Source organism: Amblyomma mixtum, chromosome 2 (assembly GCF_055824585.1).
Source record: "Amblyomma mixtum isolate Tamu chromosome 2, ASM5582458v1, whole genome shotgun sequence".
Classification (NCBI taxonomy): Eukaryota; Metazoa; Arthropoda; class Arachnida; order Ixodida; family Ixodidae; genus Amblyomma; species Amblyomma mixtum.
This window is the reverse complement of record NC_143013.1, coordinates 275,064,352-275,077,902: the sequence shown is the minus strand read 5'-3', so window position 1 is coordinate 275,077,902 and position 13,551 is coordinate 275,064,352.

The window sequence follows — 13,551 nt, the reverse complement described above, 5'->3', positions numbered from 1 at the left end:
GAGGCGTGCGAATCGGGCGCCGGTAATGAGCCATGGCCGAAAGAGCTCCACCGCCGCTGTCAGGAGCGCCACGAGGGATCCCCGCGCACATTGCACACTGGTGCAGGAGCAGTCGGAGAGCTGGCCCAGCTCTCCGTGTACGGCTTCTGCTCTTGCCGCTGCTTGTGTAGCCGGGGGTCTCGTTCAGCGCCCATGCTCACTGCTCCGTGAATGTCGTTATTTGTTTTTCTTCCGCTAAGCACGCTGTAATATTGCAAGTTGAGTTCTGAACGCGGGAAGCTTTCGAGGGCCCCGTTGTGCCAGTAGAGACTTTTAGAATAGGGTGACCCAATGGTTAGGGGAATAGCGAGGCGTCAGTGCGCAGGCGTAGTACAATAACCAATAACGCCCCTCCCTCCGGTTTTTGCTCTGCGCATGCGCGCTGGTGCTTCGTTGTTCCCCTATGACCCCGGCCGATACGCTCACCCTATCCTAAAAGTCCCTACTGTCGCCGAATTCTAGTGCACTCAGCGGTGGTAACTTAATGCTCTCGCGCTCGCGCTACGCCCCAGACCTGCCCAGTAAATAGATGGTGGTCTATCTCCTGTAACACCCAGCGCGACTTCACCAAGAGAAGTCGAAATCGAAGAGAGATGTGGACGGTGTGTTCATCTTAGCACTGCAGATGGTGGTACAGCAGGTTGCAGCAAACGCTGCGTGTTGGGCTGAACATGGGGTGAACAAGCAAACTTCGCCAACAAACCGTTGTAACGAATTGAATGTTCCTGACGGGGTTATGGCTCCGCCGGATCGAAGGAGGTGATCAGGTGTCGATGAGTGACATGAGTTACCTTCTTTTGTTAACGTAGGGTGATATGAAACATTTACTTTAGCTCAAAAGGTCGATGTAAAATTAAGCAATACAGTTATCCCTTTCTAGCCACCATAGTCATACTACCAGGCTTGGACTTGCACTTAATGGAAAAAGAGTATTCCGTTCCCGGCCCGCTGCCGAATACTTTCAGGGCTCTTGAGTCGAGATTACAGGTTGTGATGTTTAGAAAGGCTGGACTACACCAAGAGAAGAAAACGCATCGGGTCCCCAGTGCGCCTTTCTGCGGAAGCAGTGGGACAGGGTACCAGCTAAGCTGACGACCCTGTAGCCTTCGCTCCTTTGTTGAGTCCCTCTCGCAGCGGGTGGCAGCAGCAGACGCGTCGGGGACAAGAAATGCCTTCCGCGCTCCTTTGGTCAGTGAACCCCGCATTCCAGCTTAAGCAGGGAACACATGTCCGGCAACGCGTCCGGCGCGCCGCTCCGGTCGCCGCTTCCGAACTGCCGCACCACAGCAAGCAGGGACACACAAGGAGTGGTGAGCATCGCTGCGCCGCTCAACCCAAGCTCCGCCCACAACCGGCGTCGCACTTCGCCGCCGCGCAGCGGTGCCTGAGCGCTGCTTGGCTTGGTGTACAAATATTGCAAGAAAAGACGGCATCGCCTTGTTATCAGAAAGACTGCATGCTATACTCGAGCGGCGACAAAGCATGCCTGCTTATGTTGCGAGCTTTCGGCAACGGCACCGCTCGCGGGCGCTCCGGGCGACGAGCTCTGCTGCTGCCTGTCTGCCGTGGTCGTCGCTAGGCCTATAGCCTGCTCCGCATCGAAGCGGCAGGGGCCGGCGCTTCGGAAGTCGCCTGCGCTATAATTCAAGGCCTATTCTTAACTCCGCTTTGCTGTCAACAGCATCATCACACAATAAATAATAGTATGGTCAGTTTCCGTGGCGCCTTCAGCAGCGGCTAGCGGCAGCTGCGAGGCGGTTCTCGCAACTAATTCGCTCGTACCACAGTTGTTACTTTTACCAGCAACTCGGTATTGGCCAATGAACCAGAAAAATGATATAATTTTCTCATTTCCCTATCCCAGGGTTTATTATTTACGTCAAGAACACTCATTAGCTCGTTTTTATGACGCCAGCAGACGCGATCCAGGCTGGTCGACCGGCAGGCTCGGCTTACTTCACGTTCGCACAAGAAAATACAGAACAGCCATGCTACCAGAAAGGATGCTTCCTAGATTCAAGCAACGACAGCATGCCTGTGCTAGAGTGGAGCTTTCGGCAACGACATCGCCTGCGGCAACGCCGGGCGACGAACTGCGCGCTAGTCCCCGACTGCCCTAGTCGTCGCTAGGCCTAGTGGTTTCGTATCGACGCCGCAGCCGCGGGCTCTTCGGGACTGGCCAGCGCTCAAAAAAGGTGCTACACTCGGCACCCCTTGTTCGTTCTCCCAAATCCGGGACTGTTTGAACGAAGACATGGTGTTCGGCGAAAACAGCGCTGTCAAACTAACCGTACAATTGAGCAGCCGACACACCGCTCACCACGGTACCTCTGTCGTGCTCACCTGTGACGTCGCGAACTCGACGTCATCGTGACGTTGGCGCTCTGCGCGCTCGCATTGGCTGCCGCTGCCCGCCGGAGCGGCGTGCCGGACATTCGCCGGACGCGGTGCACCGGACATATCTACGCGGTTTGACGCGCCCGGCGGTCGCCGGCTGGCCGGAGCGGCGCCGCCGGACGCGGCGAGCCGGACCGGATTCGGAGCGCCCGCCTGACATGTGTCCCCGCCTTTACTCCGGGAAACAGTGGACGCCCTGGCCGTTCTTTAGAAAAAAATTCCGACAGCGAACTGGTGGTGGTAGTGGTTTATTTAAAAAATAAAAAAGTGAAGCAAAAGAGTGTTGCCGGCCGCGGCAATTGCTGTCTAATATCTTAAGCACCCGAGCTGCATCCGGCGGAAATGAAAGGGAAAGGGAGAGGACAGTGAGGAGAAGTATAGACGGGAGCGACAGCAAGAAAGGACAGGGGAGAGCTTTGTACACTATTTACAAAATACAAAAGTAATCAAGTTCGCGCCGCTCGCGAACTTGATTACTCAAGCAACAGGTGTCACGTTCTAGCGAGAAATACCAGCGATGAAGGAAACAGGACCAGGAGAAGACACAACGGCGACAGTCTTTGTGTGTCTTACCTCCTGGTCCTGCGTCCTTTTTCGCTGGCATTTCTCGCTAGAACATGTTCGAACTCGCCCAGCAGTTCACGCTTCTGCCGGTCATACCTCCAGGTATGACGGCCAAGTCCGCGTCAGCACATCGTCGTACACATTTTTCATCAACACCGAACTTTCGTCCAGCAGCTTTTTTCCCTTCTTCTTTTGCGTAAACAATCATCTTCAGCATTAAGTGAGTGGTATAGCTTACGTATTTCCCCCATCGAGAAAAAAAAAAAAACTTCAGCTCAGGAGTGCAGGACAAATCAGGGCAGTATGCGTTCCGATCTCGAGATTGCACATGATAGGCCTTGGCTGTACCCGACGTGCACAACGCTTTAGAGTTACTGCACCTTTGGTAGCATATATAGTAACTCTACACTGCTTGATTTTTGCGCCCCACCTGGCGACAGTAACCCTTGCACCGCACAGTAGATGACACTGCCCAACTTCCTGAAATTCTTGGTGCGGCTGTTACTCGGGTAATTTTCAAATATATTTTTTTCGGGAATTTTTTTTCTAAGTTTGGGGTGCGGCCATTAAACGAGTATATACGCTGGTATATATCTAATGACTGAATACAAGGATTGTAACCTACAGGGATTTTTAAATATCCTGCATATGCCCGCGCTTGTGCAATGTTACGACCATGGTTAGGGTTGCGTCACGCTTTCCACGTTCTTGAGGGTCGACGCAGAGTTGAGATGAGACACGAGACTTGGTAACAAAGATAACGGGCTTAAGTGTAAGCCTAGGCTCTTACTGTGTCGGTGCGGCTCACCCACGGGATGTGGTACGACAAAGCTCTCCCCTGTCCTTTCTTGCTGTCGCTCCCCTCTATACTTCTCACTATCCTCTCCCTTTCCCTTTCATTTCCGCCGGCTGCAGCTCGGGTGCTTAAGATATTAGATAGCAATTGCCGCGGCCGGCAACACTCTTTTGCTTCACTTTTTTATTATTATTATTTTTTTTTAAATAAACCACTACCACCACCCACCTTTCTGGGAATGGTTCGAACCACGTGGTTCGAACCACGTGGATTATATATAGTTGGATGCAGATCGCAGCGGCTTTTTCCCGTCGAAGGACCCCCTTCCAGCCTATGGCGTCGGGCGATTCTCATGCCGGCCAGCTATTCGACAGGGCTGGCGCTCGCGCTTTTATACCCCAAGGCTGTGCAATAAAGGAAGAGAGGCAGGTCTTTGTCCCCGCGCTATAGGAATCCTACGTCAGCCCTAGCGACACCACACTGTTCCTGCAACTTCCTCTCAACACCCACAGCCCGAACAACGATAAAAGCACTCCCCAAAACATGAGGACAAAGGCCCGTCTACTTTTCTTTCGTGCCTAACCTTAATTGGCTATTGAGCCGCAGAAAGCACTGTCCCCCTTTTCCTCCAATCCTGGGTCTCCACATCCATTGCCGACATGCGGTGAGTCACACACGCCGTGGTGTTCCGACACTCCTGTTACCACTCACCCCCACCACGGCGATGACTATGCTATTGGTTCCAGAAATAGCAGGCACTCCCTTGATATAACCTCGGGGTAAGAAAACCTCGGTGGAAAGCTGCGACATGCTTCCGAACGCACTTTTTTTCTGGACGTCAAGCGTGCAAGTAGTGGGCACGCTTGGGCTGCGCTTAATGTTGTTGGTGATGATGTGTTAGTGCCTTCATTGGAGCCGAATATGGATGACGCCCGTGCCAGGAGATGCCTAACAAGTGCTGCGAGACCCAGAATCCACTTATTCAAGTTTCCGCGGGATGAAAATGCCCACAACACCTGGATTAGGGTGATAGCACGTGCGAACTTCGTTGTGTTACTGCGCTCCGGGGTAAGATGTTCGAAACTTCTTCGCATAATAGGTATTTTTGAAAAATACAGACAGCTTAAGCAATGATTTACAGAAAAGTCTATCTAAACCAGGAAGTTTTTTAGAATTGCGAGAAGAGAATGCAGCCCCTTAAGAGGTAGCTCTCTTGGCATGTTGCAGCTGCTATTTAAACAAGATTGAACTTCCTTCTAGGTTTGCGAACTTTCACGGCCTGCGCGCGGCAAGCATGGGACGCCGACGCATGTCACGTGCTGCAATACTGAAATTCAATAGAAATTCTATAGAAACAGCGTGATTCTGCATACAAGGTAAAATGATTAAATGAAGAGCTCTGCATTTACTATTAAGCCGTTATTTATTCAATGGCGGCAAAGAGTACGAATTATTCTTTGTGACCACTTTCTGAAGTAAGTCGTTAATCTGTTTGAACATCCCACGCTTTCTGAAGTCAAAAAAGCGCACTGGCTAAGCCTAGCAGCTCTGAAAATCCAGAAGCAATCTGAAAATCTGGCTCATTTCATCGCTAAAAATTTGCTGTGCGCACACTTTCACCCAAAGAGAAACCTTAGTGCGCCTTTCGTTTGCCGTGAACGTGAGGCACAGTGTAGTGATGTTGGTGAAGCGAGAGGCCCCGCTTCGACGGGGGCCGCCATATTGCCTGGCGGGCGGAAGTCAGACGTTGTCCCGCCCCGATTGGTCCGTTTTGACAATCCTCATTGGCCGCTTCCGGCGACCGCCCGGCCACGGCGAACATTCAAAGCACGTCTTTGATTGTCCTGCTTTCGCAGGAAAATCGCTCCATGTGGGTGGGAGCGAAGAAACTGAAACTCTGTGGAATAAGGAAGCTGTTTCTTTGTAAATAGTTGCATGAGTGTTTTATATCTCAATTTCTAAACTTGCATCCCGCTTTCTGTCTGTACTGCGAAGCCGATCGCGCATATCCGCATCACTGTCGTTGCCGACCTAGACATTAGATGGCGCAACCCTCCTAATACGGCGGCGCCTTTGACCAGGGAGCAGAGTTGCCCGGAAGTCAAACATTAGGTTTCAAGCTTTGTGAGAAAGCTGCTTCCTGTGTGACAGGAGCCATGATGCTCAAGGAGATCTGCGAATGCGAGAAATTAAGTCGGGTGAGCCGAAACTGATAAAACAGAAGTTCGGAGGCACCCCACATCCTCCAGATAAGACAGACTGAGCTCGAGATAGGAGCGGCTCATACGCTGGACATGAACCGAAACGAACTGGAAGAGTTGACATCAGCGGGATGATGTGATCGCCGGTCTGCGAATAATGTTACGAGCGGCGCGGGAAAATCTGTCACGCAACTCTGCTTCCTACGGAAGCAAATTGGCGAGCAGAGGGCGGGAGAGAGATAGGTGGGCGGATGAGATTAAGAAGTTTGCCGGTATATGGTGGCCGCAGCTGGCAGAGGTCTGGGTTAATTGAAGAAATATGGAAGAGGCCTTTATACTGCAGTGGTCGTAGACAGGCTGATGATGTGATGTGACACATGAGCATTTAGAATGAACAGACACCAATACTAACCTATGAAACGCAGAGGGAAAAAAAAATAAAATCTCTACGCTTTAATTGAAGCTCGGGTTACGACCATATACAATTTTGCGATCATTACGGTTGCATCGCGGTAACAGTTACAATGACCAGCCACTGTTATCAGCCTGATCGTCAAATTAAAACCAAAGCTACAATGGCATCATGTGCTTACCAGGAAGAAAGAAATCGTCTTCCTGAAAATGCACTGAACACACGAACATCGATGCTGTGACTGTCTTGCCAATGAACAATTTATGCACCCAAATCTGCCTTCTCTTGGACTGCCAGCAGTGGTATTCTGATACGGACACGATACAGACAGTGATTGAATGAGAGTACGGTGCTGTTCACGGCATAGGATTTTCTTGCGCTGTACCCGAACCTAGTTGCTCAGCGACGGAGACGTTGACATTCATCGATCTCGCACTAAACAACGTTCGCAAGTTTCAGGTACAGGCAATGTCTCCCTTGGTGACGATGCCTTATCTACAGGCCTCTCACTGCACAGCACGGTGGGTTTAGCTGTTCACAGACAGCGATGATCCTTTTCTCTCTTCTATCTCTTTATTTCTAGGAACTTGCTGGCTTTTCGCGCGGGCGGCAACGTGACCGCCGGCAGGCGAGAGAGCTCGTGAGCGTCCGACTCCGGCAGCGTGGAGTTTTTTTGTTTTTTTTTTTTCTTCCTCGCACAGCGCGTTGCGCTCGCGGTGACGACTGCGCGGGACACGCACAGCAAGCCGGAGACGCCGTTGCGGTCGCTTAGAGGAGGGGGGGGGGGGGGGGGGGGGGGTTGCTCTGCGCCGCGTCGTGCTCTGCGTCGCTTCCGGATGCGCTTTTGTGCGCCGGGCCGCATTGTTTTCCTGCAGGCGGCTTTCTATTTGCGCGAGCCGCGCGTGCGCCCATCGCCATTCGTCGCGCGCCGAGCTAGACTCCGCTGTGCATGCTGCGTCAGCCGGTACAGGAAAAAAGAAAGGGCAGTTCGCTCAACGTTGCCCGATATGCATGCTAGTGCTGGTTGTATGCGAGGGGAGGGGGGTCAGACATCAGGTCGCACTCAGAAAGACAGAAATGTCGGCCCGCGTGTACGGCAAACGAGCAGTACGCGTGTATATATAGCATAAGCGTATAGTGCACGGTGTGATGGGTGCGTATCCTATATACACGTTCTTCGGCTGACTCGCAGTAAGGCCAGAAAACTGGCTAACTCAGGCAGGTCTGAGCGGCGCAAAAAGATTCGGAACAACTAAGGCGCCATGCTCGATGTAACAGCGCGAACACTGTTGCTTTTTTGCGGACGAAGTTCTTGTCCGACAGCTAGCTTCTTATGACGCATAGCTCAAGATATAACGATTCTTTTTGCGTGATTCTGTGTTTGTCGCCCGTTGCGCTGACTAGCATTCTGACTGTAACGATAGTTTGGCATCACGTCAGCAAATTACGAAGAGCTGAGAGGATATAAAGGGAAAGAAATCATTACATTGCGCACGACAAAGCGGTAAATGACCGTTTTTGTTTTCATACGCTAAACATTCCGCATTTGATATAATTTATTATTCCACGTGGGACGCGTGTATTTCTGACTGATGTCACATCAAGGACTCGAGGTGCGGTATTCCATGAGGTGCGCTAGCGTTTTATTTAGTGCACTCCTACACAACAGTAACTAAGTGTGTAAGTATTCACTTGCGACAGTTTCAAGCAAGCAACGAGAAATTTCGTTATATCTGGGATTTCGTTAAACCAGGATATTCTTGTATCACCTTTCATAATCAGTAATTCATATTTCTCCCTAGTTCCGATTGATTTCGCCACAGAGTGCGTTGGTTTACGACCAGCTCTCTCAGTGAAAGGTATCTAACATCACCTTTATGTCCACTGATAAATTTGGCGAACTACAAAATTTTTTTCAAATTTTTTTTTATGGCGGGCTGAAACAGCTTTACTGCACAGCCAGAACTTAATTATAATTAACGCTCAGAACTGCTCACGGGAAGAAACACTGTGCACGGATGCACTGAGGACGGCTATGGATTTCAACTTCAAATGTGCACTGCACAAAATTCCGTGGCATAAAGACAAAATATATACTGAACGCTGTTTTTTCTGCGCAAGTTTTCAACACAGTAGTGCGAACAATATGGTGCGCTCTGACAACACTGAGAAAGGTACTTCACATGCGTGCGTCCGGTGTGAAAAAATAAGGTGTACGCCAAGCAGCCAAGAATGTCGTCTGCCTTAGCGCGTTTTTCTGCGCATGTTGCATGTTTATTCCTGCAGCAATTCCAGCAATTTGAAAAAAAAAAGCGAGAAAATTTTGGTTCCTACAATGTTCCTTGAAGCCAAACTACAAATTCCCTGAAAAAGGGAAAATTACCACAATGGAACATCACTGCGCACAGATTACACAGCGTATGTTTCATGATATAGGACAGCGTGTTTGTTCTGATCAACAGCACAAGACGTCCACATTTTGCGTACTTCCTGCGGCATGTGGCGCGCCGCTTCCAGAGGTGGTACACGCGCAAAAGTCTTGTTGTATACCGCGCGCCACTCCCCTGCAAGATTCAGTTCATTTCAATTCAGTTGTATTTACCACGTCGTACTTCAGGCTTTCATTGCGTGCCTCACTGGATCCACGAAACGATCCCAGCGCATGTAGCGTACAGCGTACGTGAACGCAGCTGGAGTCGCCTGCACCTATCCCTTATAATAGACAGTTTTAAAAGGGGGGAGGGGGATATCGGTTAGGAAGGTAGGGGAATAACGGTGCGCCAGTGCGCATGCGCAGAACAATAGGCACCCTTAGCATGCCATGCACCCTGTTACCTTTACCGGAATACCAGGAGCCAGCCTACCGCCAGTTCTCACGCGCTGATTGGTTCCTATGCGCCAGGCGTGCGCGCAGCTGCCGAGCACATAGCGCCATCTGGCGCCAACAAGGCTATCTGCACATGCGCACTATGTGGCGCTCGGGATCACGGTACTCCGGTAACGGTAGCACAGTACACGGTATTCGAAAGGTGTCTAATAACCAGAGGGGTGTTATTGTCTATAGCGTCTGCAGCCCTATCCACCTAACCGATAGGGTCCCCCTATTCTTAAAGTCCGTAATATAAGAAATCGCATTCGGCTTGCCTCGTTTAGCCCAGGGACGGTGCACTCCACGCATGCCCGTCCGTGCATGTGGGCCGTGACGTGCGCTCGCAGCTCTGATGGCTGGCGCAGCACAGAAAGCATAAAAATCCGTGCGACCGACAACGTAAGACATGCGCGAACCGCACGCGTAACACCGGCGTCACATGGGCCAGTCACGCACTTCCGCGCTGCCGCATGGGCGTCCATGTGGGCTTCCTGGATGGAAACAACGTCGCCGCGGCGGTGATGCGACTGACGGGGCAGAGAGACAGTTGTCACGACGACCCGAGCAGCGGCTTTCCTTCGCCCGCGAAGGTTTTATACTACGTGCTCATGCACCTGATGTCTTATTTAGCAGATCACTGCGTATATATACGCAGTGGTCGTTAGCAAGATTACCAGAAAACTCTTCCGAGTTTCCTATTCACTATTCATATTAAACTATTCCCTATTCGACATGCGATGTGGCGTGGACGTCAGTGTGCAATGGCAATTTTTATTTTGGTGACAGTTCCATGAGGGTGTTTTACCAAGTTATAAACGATGCCTTCAATTTTATCAAGCTCATAATTCATATAATTCCAACTTCACAAAGAAAACATAGCTGAACTCAACAAATTTACAGTAATTCTGGTGTGCTTCTGCTTACGAAATTACGCGGAAATTGTGTAGCAATAAAGAAATGCTTAAATGTCATAGTTCCGGAAAAAATATATTTGCGCACATAAACAATTTTTTTTTACTTGAACCTGCATACTTATCGGAAAAATGCCAGTGTTTACGTCAAGGTGTTCAAGTTCAGCTTCGCTCGCTTAGGAACTCAATAACCAGAAACGTAGCCGCAGTTAGTAGTAGTAGTGGCTATTTATTGACATTTGATATGGAAGGTAAAAGAATATTTGCTGCCCCGGCATCTGCTATCGCGACTGGAAGCACCTGAGCTGGGGCAGCGAAATAAAGGATAGCAGGCAGAGAGTAGGAGTGGAAGAAAAGGGGTGAGGGTACAGCAGGAAGGACAGGGGGGTAGCCACAGTTGCAGATAGAAAAAGCCGGTTGACTGCAATCCCCTTTTCTGTGCTGTACCATTGTACTCTTTCGAAGGCTCTCTTGAGGCCATCTTGAAGTAAACTGGCGACATTCCTGAGTTTATTCAGAATAGGGAACTACTTCAGAAGAATGGCCTGAGGGGCGAGTTGGTGCATGATGAAATGAACGGCGGCGCAACAAGAAGAACACAACAAGAGAGGGAACTACTTCCTCAAAAACTGCGAGAGTGTCGCCTGGAGACGAGACGTTTTGGTTGGAAAACAAGCTTACGCAGAAACTGACTTACAGATTTTTGCAAATGGTCCATTGGTGGCTCGGCAGAGTGTGATTGGTGTGTGAGTGGTTTGGGGGTGAAGACAAGTGTGTGACTGCGTGTCCGTGCTTTTTTTTTTTAGTTGAGTGCGTCCTCAAGGGCAGCTGTTTTTTGGCATGCATGCGAGCCGCAACAAGGGTCGTCGAGAACACCGGTAGATTTAGTTTATTTGCAACATCATTTTCGGCGTTTTTTTTTTTTTTGAATAAGACGGGGAGGGGGACAATTGGTTGGTTGGTTTATGGGGTTTAACGTCCCAAAGCGACTAAGGCCATGAGAGACGCCGTAGTGGAGGGCTCCGGAAATTTCGACCACCTGGGGTTCTTTAACGTGCACTGACATCGCACAGTACACGGGCCTCGAATTTCTCCTCCAAAGAAATTCAACCGCCGCGGCCGGGATCGAACCCGCGTCTTTCGGGACAGCAGCCGAGCACCATAGCCACTGAGTCACCGCGGCGGCGGGGGACAATTGAAATAAAAAGTAACTAGTAACGTGACACCTGACGTTACCGAAAAATGTTAACGTAAGTACGTTACCCGTTACAGTTCCGAAATGGTAACGAGTACGTTACTAAGTTACCGAAAAAAGTAACGCGTTACCGACAACACTGTACCTATACAGTCTTTGTCAAAAGTAAGCCGGCACAGGTTGTTTGTTTCTTAGCCGCGTAGCGAAGCACTTATGGCAGCCCCTAAGCTCCGAATCTGTGTAAAGTAAGGTGAACCCTTTTCCTCAGGTTCTGACGCCTTTCGGTCTTTAGGGGTGCCTTGAAGGCTCCACTATACGGGTGCGAAGCAAAAAACCTGTTGCTCGGTTACTTTTGACAAAGGGGGTACATTTTTTTTCACTGTTGCCGCAGCCCGCAATAAAACATTCATGTCTAGCGGACACGGGCGTCGCTTACAACATTGCAGCTTTTGTTAAACAAGCGCTTGACTGGTGGATAAGTAGCCGGACGTTGCTCCGGGCCAGTGGCGCGGTCCTAAGAGGGGGGCGGAGGGGTCGGTCGCCCCCCCCCCCCCCCCCCCCCCCCCCCCTCCCAAAAAAAAAAGCCTTGTACAACTTTCCGAACATCCGTTTTCGGGCTCTCACAGGGCGAGATGTGATTTTTGACAGAACTGGAAAGCTGTTACTTTTGTGATGTGTCAAGTAGTCCCCTATTTTGTACGTTCAACGATTTAGCGCCTGTCTTATTTCACACAATTCTACGCGCCCATTCATGTCTTTATCCCACCATGGGCGAGCAGGTGGGCTTGACTTTCAGGTTGCTCCTCGCCAGGTAGTGCACGCGTGACGTGTACGCTCCGTGGGTGCTACCTCGCACAGTACGCGGCAGGGCGCCCCTCTCCGGCCGCTCGTGCATGTGTGCAGCGCGTGCGATTAGTTCGAGACAGGACGCTAAGACCAATCTGTCGTTTTCTCTAAATGACTGTGCACAGTGGCCGCTCGCGCGTTCTTATTTTCGGACAGAGCCTGCGCATTTGCGCGCGAGCGGCTCAAACGTGATTACATTTTGTATTTCATACAGAGCGTACAAAGCTCTACCCTGTCCTTTCTTGCTATCGCTCCCCTCTATACTTGTCCTCGCTATCTTTTCCCTTTCACCTCCGCCGGCTGCAGCTCGCGCGCTTGAGATATTAGATGGCAATTGCCGCGGCCGGCAACTGTCTTGTCCTCCACTTTTTTTTTATTTTTCATTTAAGTTAAGCCCCTACCACCTGTCCCACCATGAGACGCAGCGACGCCAGCGTGGGGATCATCCCTTCTGTTGGCTTCACAAGGCGCGCCGACCAGCCGCCTTGTTGGAGGGGGCCAAACCAAGGGCAAAACAAAGCCCCTTCCACGAATTGAGTAATGAAGGTCGCCAACTGCGCTCGTGAAATGCCTGGACAGGTGCTTTGACCTTGCTGGACCCACCGTGGCGGAATATCTCATCCGCCGACCTGTTTTCCACTGGCATCCAAATGAACATTGCTCACGTAACCGTTAACATTCAAGGCAAGAGTTACGGTATAACATCTATATCGTTCTCCATTTATTTTTCAACAAAGAAACACACAAAAATTGTTGTTCAAATAAAATGTAAACAAAAAATTGATGTTTCTATTTTTTCGTTGTTTTTGTATACGGAAGTTCGTCCGCCCCCCCTAAAACCAATCTCTGGGACCGCCACTGCTCCGGGCGCAGGTTTAACAACCCAGGCGACAGTCGCAACAATGGGGTGGTGTCGCGCAGGGCACATGTTTGAGATTATCTCTCCCGCTCCTGCCGGCTCCTCGTAAAATGGTGACTCCTGGGTAGACATACCTGCCTATTAAAGGTGCACTGAAGAGGAATCTTAACTTTTCTTTTTGCTGAGGGAACTCGATCTACACGTTCCGAACTTTCATAGAAACTGCGATTTACTGCCCTGTGTGGCCGATTCCCCAATTAAATCGAATTAACGTCCGGCTCCCAAATTTTTTTTTTATTATTGAATTCTGCCTCGTACGGTGGGCGGAGTCGACCAACGCGCGGAGCGCCTTTCACCCAGTCCCGTGGCGGCTTGCCGCTCTGCCATCGGCGGAGTAATACGTAGTAGTCCGTAGTAGCAAATAGTCCGCGCGTATTTTTATTTCTTCGGGCTTATTTTGCG